Source organism: Typopeltis vanoorti, chromosome 7, assembly GCF_054136105.1.
Source record: "Typopeltis vanoorti isolate ZY-2024b chromosome 7, IOZ_Tvanoo_1.0, whole genome shotgun sequence".
In the NCBI taxonomy this organism is placed as follows: Eukaryota; Metazoa; Arthropoda; class Arachnida; order Uropygi; family Thelyphonidae; genus Typopeltis; species Typopeltis vanoorti.
This window is the reverse complement of record NC_143555.1, coordinates 119,218,675-119,237,869: the sequence shown is the minus strand read 5'-3', so window position 1 is coordinate 119,237,869 and position 19,195 is coordinate 119,218,675. Positions and strand designations below refer to the sequence as shown.

The following is a 19,195-nucleotide window of genomic DNA, read 5'->3' as shown; positions in this document are numbered from 1 at the left end:
AACCCCAAAATAAAAAATCGGTTTGTAATTTGCTACATTTTTCTTGATGCTTCCTGTATATAATGGAACTTGCACTCTTTCCACTCTCTTGGAACTTTGCCAGAGCTGAAACTTACATTGAACAATTTCTTCACAGGTTTTCAGTTGTTTTGCACATTCATGTAGCACATGGACCAACATGCCATCCAGTCCCACTGCTGTATTCACATTGATTTTTTATTTTTTTATTTATTTATTTTTTATTTGAATATGCTGAGCACCTCCTGTTCATCTGACTGACTTCTGCCATCAGTCTTTGCATAACAACTGCAAAATCTCCACCTGGAATATGACTGCTAAGCAGCCAAACTGCTTCTTTTTGCTTCTATCACCTTCCTACCATCATAATTGATTCAAGTCATCCTTCCATAGTCATATTCCTCTTGCTTGCTACATAAGTATCTCTACTTATTCACTTTTCGTTGGTTTATCCTCCTGACTGGGTAGCAATCTCTGACCACTTCCCATGCAGTACTGATATTCTTCCTTTGTAGCGTCTCAAGCCATTGGACTGCTCCCAGATGTCTCCTAAGTCTGTCATAATTACCAGCTTTGTAATGCAACATAAACCATTTCTTGACAGAGAATTCCACTTGTTTAGAAACCTCCCAGAACAAGATGGTCACTCTCATTGGCTGAAGGCAAGTGTCTACCTTGGTTATGGATACATCTTCTGATGCTATAAACAGATCATGCGTACTCTTATTGTTATACCTCATTTCATGCTGCATTTTTTTCTATCTGTATAATGCAAGATATTATAATTCTTTCAAAAGTCTGAGTGTTTTCTCATCTTCAGTAGTAGCATGATAAAATGTGTTTCTTAAATAATATGCCTTGATGGGAGCAATAACACCATGGTTAATGGAATGCAGGAGTGAAATGGTATTCAGTGAACATGTTAATGGGGTGACCTTCGTATGTACAAGTTGTTATAAACTGCTTATGTCATAAGCCAAGGACTGACTATATACTGAATGTAATCTTTGTCAGGATATGGATAGATATATAACAGTTTATAAGAAAATAAGTGGTAGAGGTACAGAACTAACTTGAATGTAAATCTTAGCATTAATTTATCTGAATATTTGCTGGCTGTTAGGCAAGCATTCAAATGAATATGTGCCTATATGCACAACAATGTTCATATGTTCATGCATAATTTAAATAAAAAAAATCTAACTTAATTACACATTTGTTGTCACCTGCTAATGTTTTACTTTTGTTTGTCTATTAATTCCTTCTCTTGCACCTGAAGAAATCATACAATTATGACGAAACTTGTTATGTCTCTGAATACACTAGTTACTTCTGTACTTCTATCAGTTATTGTCTTATAAATTGTTTTATATATTATGTATTTATATGTATATGTAGAATATATGTATATATATTCTACATACACATATAAATTATACATATACATACAGTCCGTGCGGTTAGCCTAGTGGCTATGCGCTTCGCAACCATATGCCTGGGGAAGGAGTGTCCTAGGTTCGATTCCTGTCGGTGACGTGAGGAGATGAAGGCTCTTCCTCAGCCATAGCCAAGTTAGCCAGTCTTGGGCGTGGACAGCAGGGTTTTTTCCTCAGTTTATTCTGAGGTTTTTCATCCTGCAAAACAGGCAAACTGACCTTGAGAACTTAACACTACAGGCCATAGGATATACCGGGGCATAGAGCTGACCACCTTATCCTGTATACGGATTGAGGTCCGATGATCAATGGACCCTCGACACCGCAAGGTAAAAGAGGGTATAAAGAAGATGAGATATTCTACATATACAGTCAGTTCTCAACTTGCAAAGAGGTTACTTTTCACCGATGTCATCATAAGTCAAAAAGGCTGTAAATCAGAATTAATTATCTGTAATGTAATGATATGTTAATAGTTAACATGTCGGAATGCTAAAATTGGTTCTGTTTAGTTATATTTCTTAACTAATTTAACAAATTTAACTGTAATTTTTTAACTGGTAAAGCTAGCGACTCAGAAAAGGGAACTCCTAGTATTGTTAGCGGCTGCGTATGCAGTGCTAAACCGTAGGGAAGTCCGGAGTTATGGAAATTTCCAAAATTTTTGATTTTGGTTTTTTGGGCATTAACTCGGAGACCACTGACTATGCTGAAGTTTTGCAGTATGTCAAGATAGATGCAGATAGACTCAGAGTTTCTGAGTGTGGCCACTACATCATCTGCATATGCTACTATTTTGCACTGTTTGGAGACTTGGGGCAGTGGAATACCATTAATTGCAGGGGTGTTCTCTATTCTTTTGATGAGGGGCTCTAATGCTAGGGAAAAGAGAAGGGGACTTAGTGGACAGCCTTGCCTAACCTCTCTCTTTATACGGATTGGTTCTGTCAGAAACCCATTAATAGACAATTGTGTCGAGGCCTCCGCGTACATATGTTTAATTGTACGCCGAAGTCTTGGGCCTATGCCTACTTTTTTTAGGGTGTCCTGTAAGTACGTGTGGCTGACGCTGTCGAACGCTTTTTCCAGGTCGGTGGAGAGAAGTGCCAGGGGGTATTTTTTTTCCTTGGCCAGTCTGATTAGGTCTCTTAGCAGGAAGAGATTAAATTCCATAGATCTACCTGGGATTCCATAGACCTGTGAACTTGTTATTATGTTTTCTATTCAGCACTTAATGCGTGTTCAGATAATTTTTGCGAAAAGTTTATAGTCTAGGTTAGTTAAGGAGATGGGACGCCAGTTATTTGACAAGGTCTGATCTCGGTCTTTTTTGGGGATAAAGATTGTATAGCTCTTAGCGAATTCCTCCGGGATGTTTCCCGAAGTGAGGAATTCGTTAAAGATCTTTACTAGTGCTGGCAGTACAAGGTCCCTGATAGATCTATAGAATTCTATCCCCAGTCCGTCTGGCCCTGGGGTCTTTTTTGTCTTCATCGTTTTGCATGTGGCTTTTATTTCAGCTACAGTTATTGGCCTGTCATGTAGGGCGCTAAGATGCTCGGGAAAACGTTTGACGTCCCACTCACTGAAGTCATCCGTGCCCTGCTGGTCAGCGAAGATGCCGAGATACTGCTGGTGAAAGTGACGGGTTGAATTTAGAATCTGGCCTTTCTCCTCGATCTCGTAAATCGTTCTTTCATCGTTTGCTGCCACCCGTTGTTGATTGTAGAATGCGGCGGAGGGTGTTTCCAAATTTCTGAGATAGAGTCTCGTGCGAAAGTCGAGGTCATCGACTCTACTCTGCCGCTCTTGCTGCAGCTCTATTTCTACCTGTCTGATAAGATGTCTGCAGGGAACTCTACTCCGTTCGCTTGACCGGTACCAGCCGAGTTCCCTGTAGAGATCCCTCAGCCGTTTACGTTGTTGGTAGACCCTTTCGTACCCACATATTTGAAACAGTTCCTTAGCCTGCCACTTAAAGTGCAGCCAGTTTTCCCAGTCCCAGTTGATGTTTGTCCATTCATCACAGAGTTTCTGTAGCTGGTCGCTAAAGACACTGGGAAAGGTAGGAGGAAGCCTCCAAGGACCTCTGGCTGTTTCCATAACCTCTGGGAGTGTAATTTTTAAAATGACCATTTTGTGGTCTGTTGACATGTTGTGTGCTGTGGTGTGACGTGTCCTTTGAACATACTGTTCCAAGTTTTGGGACACGTACACCCTATCTAGTCTCGTCGATATCTGGCCGCGGCACCACGTTGTTTCTACCTTCGATGGGTTATTCCTCCTCCAGACATCAACGAGATCAAAATTTACACAGCATCTTTTTAGAGCTGCGGTTCCACCGGTTCCGGAGTTTGCGTTCCCGCCTACTTTGTCCAAACGTGTGTCTTCCACATAATTCCAGTCCCCGGCTACTATTAGGTGTTCTGCTCCCAAGAGGTAGTTTTCAAGGGCAGAGAAGAAACCGCTTCTGTGGTATGGGCTATTCTGGGCGTATACTGCAACAAGCCGGATGGTACAGCCACTGTACTTCCAGTCTACCGTTATTAAACGTCCCATGGCGCCCTTCTGGACGTTGAAGAACCCCCCGCGATTGGGGGGGCGAATTAGTATCCCCACCCCTCGCGAGTGAGCATCCCCAAAGCACCAGTAGCTGGTGACTGGGTAGCTTCTCGAGAAGTTCTCCACGTCCCAATGCTTATAAAAATGGGTTTCTTGAATTAGGAGGATATTAATTTTGTACCTTAACATTAGTTTCCAGACAGTGCTTTGTGCAAAGGGGTTGCGTAAACCATTGGTGTTTAAGGTGGCAATTTTAAAATCCATGTTGGTATTTGGAGGAAGGGGGGGTGTTGTCTGTTTGTTGCTCTACATGTTCCACCTGTGATTCACTATCGGAGCTGTTTGGAATATCCATAACGAGGTAGTTTTGAAATTCCATTTCTGTGACGCTATAAATGTCCGTGCTGCAGATATGTGAGTGGGGTTCTGCAGGTTGGCGCTACTGGGGATAGGTTTCCTGTCTTTGTTACCGCCTCCTCAAGGGGCTGGGTGCCTTCGCATTGGCTTGTAGTTTGGATGTTGTCCATTTCATCTTCTGACGAGAGTAGGCTGCTTTGTTTAGCCTTTTTTGCCTCTTCTGTTTCTGCCTCTCTTGTGCGCTTTATTGGGACGCTGGTTGTTACGACTTCTTCCTCTTTGCTGCGGGTTTCGAAGTTGGCTGTTATTTCCTTGATGTGGCGGGTTGCCCTGGGTGTCTTACCCGTTACGGGTTTCATGGAGGTTGTGTTTTCTGCTAATGTTTCTTTTTCGGTCTGTTGCCGGAGCTCTGGAAAATCGCTCCCTGATGATACCTCTGATTTACCGAGGGGTATAGCCCTGATCGATATTATGGTCCCTCCAGCTGCTTCTGAGATTGTTCTGTGCGAGCACGTGTCCACTTTATGGGTCAAGTCTCCACATTTAAGACAAGCTTCTGTGCAGTTTACTATTTTGTGCTCTTTTTATTTGCAATTTCTGCACTGTAGTTTTGGGCATTCTGCCCCTAGGTGACCCTCAGAGTTACATCGGAAACACAATCTTTTAACACCCGGGTAGTTAACCATTACTCTTGTTTGGCCCACTAAAATTAAGTTGGGAACTTCCTTTTTCATATCCATCTGTACTTCAACGTCGCCTGTTTTCCAGCCTTTGTAATCTGGATGTTCAAATGCTTTGATATTAATAATATCGCCCCATTGGCTAAAAAATTTCTTGATGTTGTCTTCATTCTCCAGGTATTCCAAGGGAAATCTAGTTATTCTTAACGTTTTTCGTAAACTCCCTATTAAATAAGGTTTAATTGTTTGTCCCGCACAGGGAAAACCTTCTAATAATTTGCTTCTTGTTTGGTCATTTTTAACTACAATTTGGAATCTTTCTTTTGAGTACGGTGTGAAACCGTATGTTTTCTGCCCCTACTGTATCAATCAGAGCTTTCACTAACGTCCGCTCATCTGGGAGCCGCTTGACTTCGATGCCAAGCGTTCTAGTTCTGGGTAAGAATAACGGCATTGTTGAGGGAAGACCTAACTACTGGCTGTAGAAGGGGGAGGTAAAAGAGGGCGAAGTCGGGGAATGCCCAGTGTCCTTCACAACAAGCAAAGAGATACCAGAAGGAATGGGTAAAAGAGCTAATAATAAGAAAAAAGGTCTTACCAACGCCGAGGTACTTCTGTAGAAAGTGAGCATGGAGCTCTCTCTTCGGGCCACTGGAAATGGATCCTCTTTTGGACTGGTAGGCACAGGTTCTTTCTTCTTTGAACTGGAGCTGTCTTTCACGTCTAGGCGAATAAGGTCTCTTCAGTGGGAGCCAGGCACAAGTTGAGATACCAGGCAGAAGCATTAGCAGGTCATCTCTATCTATAGGAGTTGCCAAATGGTGTGCCACCCTTTTTTAATAAATTACTCTGGATTTAGAGAAAGATGTTGAAAGTTTATTTTTCACTTGGTTAGAGTATAATAAATTTAGTTTAATACTTTATCCAAGTGTGAGCAAATAAAGTTTGCGCCTGAAAGTATCTTCAGGACTGGGGTAAGGTGGTACAACACCAGAGAAACTCGTTGCAAGGGTGTAGCAAGCTACCAACACTCCTGTCTCAGTATCTCCTATAATGCAAAACACATCTCCTTGTGGATATGTCTAATATTATGCATTAAGGGAAGGGCCACTACCCAGACTAGTTTCGACCTTTATTGAGGTCGAATGGGAGTTCATGCCTTTCATCACTGGCCTCTTTAGATTTAAAAAAAAGTCGTGCTGTGAGAGTCAGCTTGATAGTGAGAGAGGAGGAGAAAAGATAGAGTGGATAGTAGTAGATAGTTAAAAGAGGCCTCAGTCGATCTACTTGGCCTGACTTAAATGTCAGCACTAAGCAGATCTCCGACATTATCTCCCTCCATCTGTTCTTTTCAGCTTTCCCCGGTCAGTCACCTCTTCAGGTGTCTGCCCGAAGAAAGTGGGGAAAAACAAATGAAAGAAGCACCACATGAAAAAGAGGAACTAGTAAATAACATTAAAAATTACATATAACAATTTGTAAGAAACTAGGTAAATTCTGAAATTTCAACCTGAATGACCAGTTTAATACTGAGAAGAGCCTGGCCTGGGTGATGCAGCCCACAAGGAGCTGCACCGCCTCGGTGTAAGCCTTCGCAGCCCAGGTTCTCAGGATATCCCCTCCTGTGTGGAATAGACATAGACCTTTTTTACAACAAAAATTCTAATCTGAAAGAGGACAAAAAGAAGAAAAAAACAAACCAGATTTTTTTTTTTTTTTTTTTTTTTTTCCCTCCTCTGGCAGATCGATACTAGGAGTCGACTGACTTGTTAGGCGAGGTTTAAATCATCATGCTGTCTATTGTTGTGGGTTTTAATGATGAGATCTGCTAATTTGTCTCCACGGATGTGGTTTAGCATGTAGAGGCCTCAGTGCAGTGCTAGTCCCACGTCGTCCTCTGCATCAATAAGACCAATGATCTTTTCAGGAGTGATTTCATCTATATTATTGGCAAACACGTCGTTCCATTCTGCACACTGACGACTCTTGGCCCGTTTTGTCCTGTGAGTATCAGTTGAATGTCTCCGAATGTTTCTATTGCTTTTCGTAGTCTCGCCGCCTCCTCGGGGAAATCTTTTAAGAGATGCAATATAGGTGCATTGGCCTTTGCGTGAAGGAACTTTGTGGGTTCTGAAGTTGATTTTATATTTCCAGCTTGTGCTGGACTTCCTTGTTTCGATTTTTTAATATTTACTTCTTCAGGGTTGGCTGGCCTCTTTTGTGTGGTTTCTGCATTGTTGATTTCCATATCTACTGCCTCCGTGTCCTTGTCTATTGTGACTGCAGTGATAGTTCCGTTTTGTTGGTGCTGCTGGTTATTTTCGGTTGCTACGTCTGTAGTGGTGGTTTGATCGGTGGCCAGTTCCTCCTGCCTTTCATCTCTCCTGGTTGCAGGCTTCTCCACTGGTGTACTTGGCAGTGTTTCGGAGGTGGCGGCATGATTCTTTGTTGTTCCGTCATGCGCGGCCTTCAGGGTGGGGAAATCATTCGGTTCTGCGTCGATAAACTTTTGGGCTGTTGTTTCCTTGTTGGACATAATAGTGCCTCCCAATTTTTCGGCCAGATTTCTGTCCGGACAGGTGTCTATTTTATGGCTGTTAATGCCGCATTTTAGGCATGCCGATTGGCACTGTGCTAGTGTATGACCCGCTGTTAGGCAGTTCTTACACTTTAACTTCGGATACTGGGCCCCGAGATGAGTCAGGGCTCCACATTTAAAACATTGCCTCTTTACTCCCGGGTAACTCACCATTACCCTGGCCGATCCGATCATTACAAAATTCGGAACTTCTGTTTACATCGTTAACGAGAACATGACTTCCCCCGACATCCATTCAGGGTAGTCAGCGTCTTTGCCTACCTGGACATCTCGTACGGTTCCCCATTTCGAAAAGACTTGATTAATTATGTTGTTCCCTCCTTCTAGGTATTCCAGAGGGAATCGCTCTATTCTCATCTTTTTAGAGATGCTACCAACGACAAAAGGATGGCAAAGTTTCCCTTGACACTCAATCCCTTTGAGTAGTTTCTCCCTTGTTGTTGTATTTTTACAAACTACTTGATATCTGCCACCCCCATAGGGGGTAAAGCCAGAAATATTATCTGCCCCTACGCAGTCAATTAGCGCTTTTGCAAACGTCCTCTTGTGTACACTTGCGTCGATTTCGAACCCGAGGGTTCTTATTCTCGGTAGAGCCGAAGACATACTTCAAAAAAAAAAAAGGGAAGAGTAGACCCTTGTACGATCCAAGTCCACAAAAGGACAGACCTGTAAAAAAGGCCAAGCTTTCCCTGTTTGCAGATAAGAAAAACCTGTTAAACTTAGGTACAGGGGGAACACAAAGAGCCAAAGAAGAAAAAAAAAAGACAAAGGGTTCTTACCAAGGCAGCAGGACTGTAATAGGAGCTCTCTCTCGGGGTCTGGAAACTGGAATCCAAGGCTGGGTTACTTTCACTGCAGAGCTGGTGGATCCCGAGGGTCCAGATCCAGAGGTAGTTGGATTATTCATTGAGAGTTAGAAAGTTAGAGTGAAGGTAAGGTAAGGTAAAGTTAAAGATTGAGACAAGTGATCAGAAATTTTAGGTAAGTAGGTAAGGTGAGGTAAAGGTAAAACACTAGTCTTAATCATCATGAGCACTCCTTATGATGAACTAGACTTTAAGCAGCTACTTGCAATTTTCCGACATGTAGGAAACCTCCTCCATACAAAATGGCCAGGTAAAGTAGAGATCCATCAAATCGCGGAAGTCGAATCTGAGGACTATCAACCTTCAGAACCTCTCCCCACCACATCTCAGGATGAAACAAGAGACAACAACACAGCCACAGATACTCAGACTCCAGAAGAACCAGACGACTACCAAACGGTGAGCAGAAAAAAGCGACGAAAAGAGACAGCACCCGAAGAACTGGAACACCAGCCAATGGACACAGTGGCACAGATGAAAGAACGAGTCCCGCCGGTAATCTTACGAGACAAAAAACAATGGTCGAGAATTTCGGAGGCCATGAGAAACTCCGAGATTAAATTCACAACAGCCAAAAACTCCGACGAAGGAGTCCGTATCCAGCCCGAAGGGACATCAGACTACCGTCGGCTAACAAAGTTGATGGACGAGCTAAAGACCCCATACCACACTTTCGAACTGAAAAGCGAAAAGAACCTAAAAGTTGTCATTAGAGGACTGGCAGAAGAAATCACGTCCGAAGAAATAGCCATCGACCTTAGATCTCAAGGACTGGAGCCCATAAAAATATCAAGAATGTACCGGGCAGACAAACGTCCCATGCCGCTGGTTCTTGTGGAAATTAATAAGGAACAACGAAGGATTTACGATCTCAAAACAGTTTGCAATCTCAGGATTAAAACAGAACCACTCAAAAAGAAAGCAACAGCAGGACAATGTCATCGCTGCCAGAGATATGGGCATGCACAGAAACTGTGCAGAGCAGAGCACAAATGTGTGAAGTGCGGGGACAGTCACCCTACTCACACATGCTCCAAACCACGCACAACTCCAGCCACATGTGCAAACTGCGGCGGCCCACACCCAGCCAACTATAGAGGCTGCACTCTCCACCCAGATAACCTGGCAAGCAACAGAAAATCAGGCACTCCACCAGCTCAAAAACGGGCAACACCCCTTGAAGAAGATATCAATCAGCGAACATCACACAGCTCATATGCTGCAGCAGTCACCTCAAAGGCTAAATCAGCAGAATCTATGCCCAACAGCCAGAACACAGCTGCTATCCTTGCTGCCACCCTAGGGGAGATGCTAACGGCTTTTAGCAAGACCAACCCTAATCAGAGTGATACGAACAAGTTCTTAAAAAACACTCAAGTCATCTTCACAATGATAAGCAATGAATAATGCACCTGGTTCGAACAACTTCATACAGATCGCATTTTGGAATGCCAACGGCCTAAACAACAAACTCCTGGAACTACAAGAATTTACAGCAAGACATAGAATAGACATCCTCTTAATCAACGAGACGCACCTTCGGCCCTGCGACAACCCCAAACTAAGGAACCACGCACTACTAAGGAATGACAGACTCAATGCCAGAGGAGGTGGAACGGCTATCTTTGTAAAAAAAGACATAAGATACAATGAGATCAAGAAGACAACCACTACACACCTGGAAGAAACTGGAATTGAGATAAACACCAACAATGCAGGTAACCTAAAGCTATATTCAGTCTACAACCCTCCAGGCAAACCACTACTAGCCTCGGATCTCTCCCAGCTCCTAGACACAAATGAAGCAACAATTGTAGCGGGAGACCTAAATGCCAAACATCCTGCATGGAACAGTAGGAACTCCAACAACAATGGGAAAAGCCTACACACGTTCGCTATGAAAAGAAACATCATCATAGCAGGTCCCGCCGAACCAACACACTACGGACCGCTGGGAAGACCTGATGTGCTGGATATAGCCATTTTTAGGAACACCTCGCACCAATTCCAGTTACAGGTAGTCAATGATCTAAGCTCCGACCACAATCCGGTACTACTAAGCCTAGGCGGGGAAACAGAAATCATCCCCAGGCAGTCCTGCACAAATTTCAAAAAGCTGAACGCTATCCTCTGCAACCTCACAGGACCCGTTCCAACCATCTCCTCACCTAAAGAAATAGATACAACGATCAGAAAACTGGAAAGCACAATCCAAGCTGGCCTAGCAGCAGCTTCCACCGTTACCACTCCAGCTCAAGCCAACCTGCTTCCAGAAGAGATTCTAAAGCTCATCCGCAGCAAAAACAGGATCAGACGCCGTTACCATACAACACTATCCCCACAGGATAGACAAGAGCTAAACAGGGCAACAAACCTTGTTCGATATGCGATCAAAGATCACAAAAACCAGCTGTGGGAGAAGAAGCTAAGCTCCTTAAACACCAAAGACAACTCATTGTGGAAAATGACGAAAGCCCTTCGCAGCGACCGCCCCAACATTCAGCAAATCCAGGGAGAAAGGGGAATGGCCTACCAAGACGACGAGAAAGCAGAAGCCTTCGCGGATGCCCTGGAACTGCAATTCAGCCCCAACTATGCGCATGCAGAATTTCACTTCATTGAAAAAATACACAGGCATGTCCGCTGTGCACTCCATCAAACCAGCAGCCAAGACAATACAAGCTATGCTACACCAAAGGAGGTACATCAAATCATCAAGAGCCTCAACAACAGAAAGGCCCCAGGTCCTGACGAGATTTCAAACCAAACCATAAAAGCACTCCCCCATAAAGCAGTTATGCATCTAGTGGCGATCATCAACGCAATGCTCAGACTCAACTACTTCTCCACTCGCTGGAAACAGGCAGATGTAATCCTCATCCACAAACCCGGAAAAGCACCTCAATTCCCCCAGAACTACAGACCTATCAGCCTCCTATCAAATCTGGGAAAAATCGCGGAAAAGATAATTCTGAACCGCCTACAAAATGAAACGACAAGATCGACCTAATCCCAAAAGAACAATTCGGATTTCGCAAAGGCCACTGCACAACCCAACAGGTCCACAGAATTATAGAATTCATAACTACCGGATACAACTGGAAACAACACACAGGTGCAATCTTAATGGATGTGGCGAAAACCTTTGACAAAGTATGGCACAAAGGCCTCATCCACAAACTATTAGCTGCAAAATACCCATTAAATCTAGCAAAAATCATAGAATCCTATCTGAAAGACCGAAAATTTCAAGTTAAGCTACGTGGCCTCAGATCCTCCATGAGAAGCATTACAGCAGGTGTCCTGCAAGGCTCCCTCCTATCGCCGCTACTCTTCAACATTTTCATCTCAGACCTACCAAACACAGTATCAACTACCACGGCCTTCTATGCAGACGACATGGCAATACTGACCAGATCACTCAGGCCACACTTAGCCACACAACGACTACAAGACGCAGCAACAAATCTTGAAGAATGGTTTCAGAAATGGAGGATAGATGTCAACGCCGACAAAAGTACTGCCATACTATTCACAAGAAGGAAAGCAACCCACCACGGAGCAGTCACGATGTTTAACACTGATATCCCATGGCAAAAAGAAGTCAAATACCTGGGTATCAAACTGGATAACCGACTCCGATTTAACTCCCACATCTCACATGCCTGCAACAAAGCCAACTCAACTCTATCCGCTAATCAACCGAAGAAGCAAAGTCAGTACAGAAAACAAACTAACAGTATACAAGACAATCATCAGACCCATATTAACGTACGGATCGCCGGCATGGAGCCACACCTCTCCCAGCAACATCAAAAGATTACAGGTACTACAAAATAAATGCCTCCGAATGATCTTCGACGCCCCGTGGTTTGTTAGGAATGCTCTCCTCCACCAGGACGGAAACATACCAGACATACCTTCATATCTCAACCAGACTGCAACCAAGTACTTCGCCCAGGCGTCACTCCACCCCAACCAACTCATTCGTGATGCATCAAATTATGATGAAAACGACAGATGGAAACACAAGCATCCGAAGGCAGCTCTGATCATCGCTTCACACGATTCTACACAGCCCTAACTCGGGCGAGCCATGCGCTCAAAAAATTTTCTCATATCGATAATCACAATCTAGCGATGAAGGGATAAAAGTCCAAGGGACTGACGTCCATCTCGCCATTTAAGTTAACAGTTAACTGCAGAGCTGGAACATGGAGCTTTCTCTCGGGGCCGCTAAATCAGGTCTCTTCAGTGGGAGCCAGGCCCAAGTTGAGATACAACAACAACAACGTTACTGGCTTGCTGGGTGAAGCATAAAATGCTTTTTATTTTCCCCTTTATCTGTGTGGAGAAGCTTGAAGGGGGAGGTTGTGAGACTTATGCTCGCACTTTGTGAACTATGGAGTTAGCTCTGTTCAGCTGAAAGCAGGATTGCCTTGGGTCTTTTGTGTTTTTGATAGTCATGTTCACTATAACTGGAAGCTTGTCTGATTAGTGGATTGGGATGAGAATGTGCCTTGCTGAAGAACTTTTCGGCATGGTCATGAAGGAGAGAACGGATGTCAGGGGTTCCGGTTTCTCTGTGGATCTGCGTGTTTCTGACGAACCATGGGGCGTCTAAGATCATCCCCAGGCATTTGTTTTGTATCCTCTGTAGTTTCTGGATGTTAGATTTGGATGTGTGACTCCATGCCGGGGATGCATATGTGATTACTGGTCGAATTACCATCTTATATAATAACAGCTTGTTGCGTTTATCCAATTTGCTGTTGCGATTGATCACGGGATAGAGTTGGGCTATGGTTCTGGTTGTCTTTGTGCCTATGAGCTTGATATGGCTGTTGAAATTTAGCTTTTTGTCTAGCTGTACTCCAAGGTATTTGGCTTCTGTCTGCCATGGTATCTTTTTTCCGAGAAGTTCAATATCATCTTGGATGAAGGCTTTGCGTCTGGTGAACAGTATAGCTGAGCTTTTGACGGGGTTTACTTGTATCCTCCAGTCGGAGAACCATTTCTCTAGCTTTGTGATAGTATCCTGGAGACGACTGATCGCCAGGTGTGGGCGGAGAGATCTTGTCATTATGGCTGTGTCGTCAGCATATAGGGCTGTGATGGTAGTCCTCAGGTTCTGTGGAATGTCAGCCACGTAGATTGTGAAAAGTAAAGGAGCCAACAGAGATCCCTGAGGTACTCCTGCCAGGATTTTGCGCCTAGTTGAGATGGTGCCATTTATTTTTATCTGCATGGATCTGTCAGTGAGGTATGATTTTATTAGACGGGTAAGGTTTGTTGGAATGTTGGCCTGAATGAGTTTATAGAGTAATCCTTGATGCCATACCTTATCAAAGGCCTTGGCAATATCCAGAAAATCTGCAGCTGTGTGAAGGTTCCAGTTGTATCCTTGAGTGATATGCTCCACTAGTCGGTGTATTTGTTGCACTGTGCTGTGCATATGGCGGATGCCGAATTGTTCGTTTGGAATTATTCCTAATTGGTCTGATTTTTCTTGTAGTCTTGAAAGGATAATTTTTTCAGCAATCTTTCCCAGGTTGGAGAGCAGGCTTATTGGACGGTAGCTTTGCGGGAGTTGCGGATTGTTTCCTGGCTTTTTTATTGGTATGATGTCTGCTGTTTTCCATGCAGAGGGGAAGTGTTGTATTCTCAATATTGCATTGGTTATTGAGATACCAGGCAGAAGCATTAGCAGGTCATCTCTACTTATAGGAGTTGCCAAATGGTGTGCCACCCTTTTTTAATAAATTACTCTGGATTTAGAGAAAGATGTTGAAAGTTTATTTTCACTTGGTTAGAGTATAATAAATTTAGTTGAATTTTATCCAAGTGCGAGCAAACAAAGTTTGCGCCTGAAAGTATCTTCAGGACTGGGGTAAGGTGGTACAGCACACCATTTGGCAACTCCTATAGGTAGAGATGACCTGCTAATGCTTCTGCCTGGTATCTCAACTTGGACCTGGCTCCCACTGAAGAGACCTCAATAAAGGTTGAAACTAGTCGGATAGTGGCCCTTCCCTTAATGCATACCATTAGACATATCCGCAAGGAGATGTGTTTTGCATTATAGGAGATACCGAGACAGTAGTGTTGGTATCTTGCTCCACCTTTGCAACAAGTTGGCCTGGTGTTGTACCACCTTACCCCAGTCCTGAAGATACTTTCAGGCACAAACTTTGTTTGCTCACGCTTGGATAAAGGATTAAACTAAATTTATAAACTTTCCCAATAAAAGGGATACAAATAATGTATCCCTTTTATTGGGAAACAAGTGGAAAACAGTAATTCTAAGACATTCCAAGTTATAACCTTGGGCTTCCTACCAATATCCATAGAAAATACTTCCTGTCTAGAACACTAGATTTTAGTCTGCTTAGCTTCACTTTATTTTATATTTCTTATATGCTTGTTGCAGATTATATTGTAACTTTGAAGGTATGTCTGTCTCAGAAATGAATGAATGATTGAAATGAAATGAATGATTCATTCCTTAGCTATTTCATTCCATTAAATGCCAACCATGTCTAGCAGTACTGAAGCCTGAATATGCAATAACTGTAGATAAAATATAGTTATAACTGTGACAGTACTCTTCATTCCTCTTCCATAAAGTATGGAATCTGTATGGAAACTTCCATAAAGTTTCCATACATGAGTACAGAAACTTTTATGGAAGTTAAGGGCATTTTTATCTTGAATTTTTATCCAGTATCATGAAAAAGCCGGTTTTCTGAAGAATACTGTCACCAGTAACAAAATATTGATCTAACAATGCAGCAAATGACATTGTTTAGAACGTAAAGAATGAAAATATTGGCATCCTGTCAAAAAAAAAAAAAAAAAAAAGTTTAGATCATAACTTTTGTCAGAAAATATGTGATGTATTTTTTTCGGCATTCACAAGGACCAATTTTGGAACATCATCAGGAATTAGGTACAATTATAAATAGTATACCTTGCAGTGAGATGCTTCATAAGACTGAAACCAGAATTTAGAGATAAGTACCAAGAACTGTTGTCAAAAAGTTGCATCATGGTGACAAGCTGTCAAATCTGACACAGTTTTAGGTCCTATTGCATTCTCCATGAATGTTTCCCAGTTTGTTTTTTTTTAAAGGTGCATAGAAAAGCTTGTGTGCCATCTGATCAAACCAGGAAACTTTGTTAAGAAATTATATACCAGGGGTGGCCAGAGTTTTTTCAGCAAGAGCCATAGTTACCTACCAGAAAATGTTAAGAGCCACATCTCACACTTACTAATTTACTCCTTTCTTTTAAGCTTACACGGTGATCCGAATCCATTTTTGAAAATTATGGAGACAACTACCATGTTTGAATAAAAACTTGAGTTTAATATAACTAAAATCTACATTCGATGTTTCGACCTTTATGTCAAGGTCATCTTCTGGAGCATACAACTATATACACACAGAGAACAAGCTACACTACAATCCAACTGGTTTGTTAAAGATACTGACCAACCGCTACAACTAAGTTAAATTACAACTACAACTAAGACCAACGCTAAATAAGTTAAAAATTGCAAACAATTTTTAACTTATTCTCATAATTACCATATTTTTCAGACAATAAGACGCACCTCAAATTTATGAGATGATTTTTAGAAAAAAATATCAAAAAGTTTCAAGACTAGGTTTGTAACACACCACTTCGTGTGTTACAAACGTTGCACAATGCTGCACGCACAGTGACAGGGAGCACCTACCTTCATAAATCAGTGTGCCATCATCCTGTGTACATCAGGAGCTGTGCAACTGATGCTATTCTGACCACCTGCATTACCACATCTGCGATTTCATCATGGACAGCAAGTTAGAACAAAGGGCAAACATGAAATACACATTTGAAAAAACGTGAAATTCGAGGATCATTACAGGTGACGAAACTTGGGTGTATGGGTACAACCCTGAGATGAAGCAACAGTCTTCACAGTGGAAGAGCCCATCATCTCCACGACTGAAAAAGGCGAGGCAGGTTTGCAGCTCGACCAAATGCTTGCTCATCGTCTTTTTCGACATTCGCAGCATTCATTGTGCATCGAGAATTCGTCCTCAGGGGCCAGACCATCAATAGAGAGTTCTACTGCCAGGTTTTAAGGCGTCTGAGGGAGGACATTCGGCGAAAGTGACCAGATCTGTGGGGCACGAAAACTTGGATGCTCCACAATGACAATACACCTTGTCACCGAGCTCTCCTCAAATGTGAGTTTCGCACCAGAAAAAACATGATCTCACTTCTGCACCCTCACTAGATTTGGCTCCTGCAGACTTCACCCTCTTCTTAAAGATGATGATCCAGCTCAAATCACTGTTTTGACACCATTGCGGAGATCCAGCGGGAATTGCAGAAGGTGCTTGACATGCTTCGAAAAGAAGACTTCCAGGACACATTCCAGAAGTGGCAAGAATGCTGGGAGCGCTGTATTGATATGCAAGGGGACTATTTTGAAGGTGACAGTGTGTAAACATAGATAAATAAAGTACTTTCTTGTAAACAGAGCTAGGCTCGAAACTGTTTGATACTACCTCGTATAAAGATGTTTACAAATTCTTACTTAATTTTTATTTATTGTTACAATCATTTGTATTAGCAATATTCAGTTCATCTTCACTCTCGGTACTATCACTGGTCTCATTAATGTCGCCATTTGCATTACTTTTGTCTGAACTATTATTATTATTATTATTATTAAACAAGACCTCATGGAGTCAAAGACTCATCTAGGAGGTCCTTTTATCTCACACACATCTCATCATATCGGGTCTTAAACACATTCAAACTCCTTGCAGACACCACACTCTCAGGCAAGGCATTCCAATCATTCACAACTCTGCACGAAAAAAACCTGCCTCTCACTCCCCTACTCACACCCTCTTTATACAGTTTCCAGGGATGACCTCTGGTTCTCCCCTGATCTCCCACTATTCACTGTAGAACTTCTCCACCATTGATCCTATAGCAACCCCTTACCAACTTGTAGGTCTCTATCATATCTCCCCTCTTCCTTCTCTCCACTAGTCTCTGCAAATTACATCTTTTCAATCTTTTCTCATACTCGACATTCCAGAGGTCAGAAACTACCTTAGTCAGTCGCCTTTGGACCCTTTCCAACATCTCTTCATCCTTCTGAAAACCAGGTGACCAAATCTGGGCACAATAGTCCATGTGTGGCCTAATCAAAGCCTTATACAATGGAACAAGAATCTCCCTACTTCTACACGTCAGTGTCCTCCTCATCATTCCCAGAAGTCTTTGTGTTGTCTTCACAATTTTGGCGATGTGTCCCCTAAATTTTAGATCCTTATCCACTATCACTCCCAGATCTCTTATTTCCTCTACTTCCAACAATATATTCTCACCAAGCATAAATTCTGCATCCCATCTTTGTTTTCCAAATTTTAAAACCTTACATTTTCCAACATTGAACTCACATCCCCATTTGCTTGCCCAATCACTCAATTTATTCAAGTCTTCTTGCAAGGCCACAACATCTTCACTACTCTTTATGGTTCGTCCCAACTTTGCATTATCTGCAAACAACTGAATATCTCCATTCAAATCTTCACCAATATCATTAATATACAAGTTAAATAGTAATGGCCCTAAAACAGATCCCTGAGGCACTCTGTTGTCACTCCTTTCAAAAACTACTTCATCTTCGGTACCATCCATTTTTTAAATGACTTTATAATCGTCTCTTCTTTCACAGCTTCCCATGAATTTTTCACCCAGGTACATACTTCTGAAATTGTTGGCCGTTTCATATGCCATGTTGCTGTAACATCGTGATTTGGCTTTTTCATCCATTTGTTCAATCCATTTCTTCCCCGTTTGAAATTTTTGAATGGTTTATTAATAGATCCATCCAAGGGTTGTAATTGACTTGTAAGGCCTTTAGGAATGACAGTGAATACAGCTAATTTTGTATTCATTTCTTTTAGAAGCTTCTTGGTTGATTCTGTTTTATGCACTCTGAATTGATCCCACACTAACATCGCAGGCTTTTTAAATAATGCACCAGGACGTTTTTCCCATATCTTTTGTAACCATAATTTCATTCCTGTTTTGTCCAGCCTTTATTTTGAACGTGGATAATAATGCCATGAGGAATTTCATCTCTCGGTAATGTTTTTCTCTTGAAGATTAACATGGGGGCATTGTTTTGTTCCGTCCACACAACAAGTTAAAACTACTGTGTAGTGAGTTTTTTTATGACCTGTTGTTTTGATCACTATTGATTTGGTGAATTTTGAATTTACTGTCCGATTTGAAAGAACATCAGAAGTTAGAAGCACTTCATCCATGTTCGCAATTTGATTAAGCTCAAAGTTAAATTTCATTCTCGCTGATATGACAAATCTATGTAATTCTATAATTTTAGCTTCAATATAGTCAGCCAGCATTTTTTGGGCTAGAGTGGTTTTTGTACGCATTCATAACCCGTGTCTTTTCATAAATCTAAATCACCAAGACGGTGATCCGGTTAAATCTAAAATTCCATTAGCAGTTGCCCATCGTTTCGCCTCAAAAATTTTAATTTTGTAGAAACAGATATTCCCATGTTTCAATGATTTGTTACCCAATTTTTCATTTGTACTTCTAATTTTGGCCATTTTGCTAGGTGCGAACGGAATGTTT

At 42.2% G+C, this 19,195-nt stretch overlaps 1 protein-coding gene across 1 annotated transcript in view; it reads left to right on the top strand.

Annotated features, from left to right (window-relative positions):
- The window catches only part of Dhc36C (Dynein heavy chain at 36C), a 1,350,914-nt gene that overhangs the window by 881,986 nt on the left and 449,733 nt on the right, over nucleotides 1–19,195 (top strand). The gene's annotated exons all lie outside the window — the stretch shown is intronic.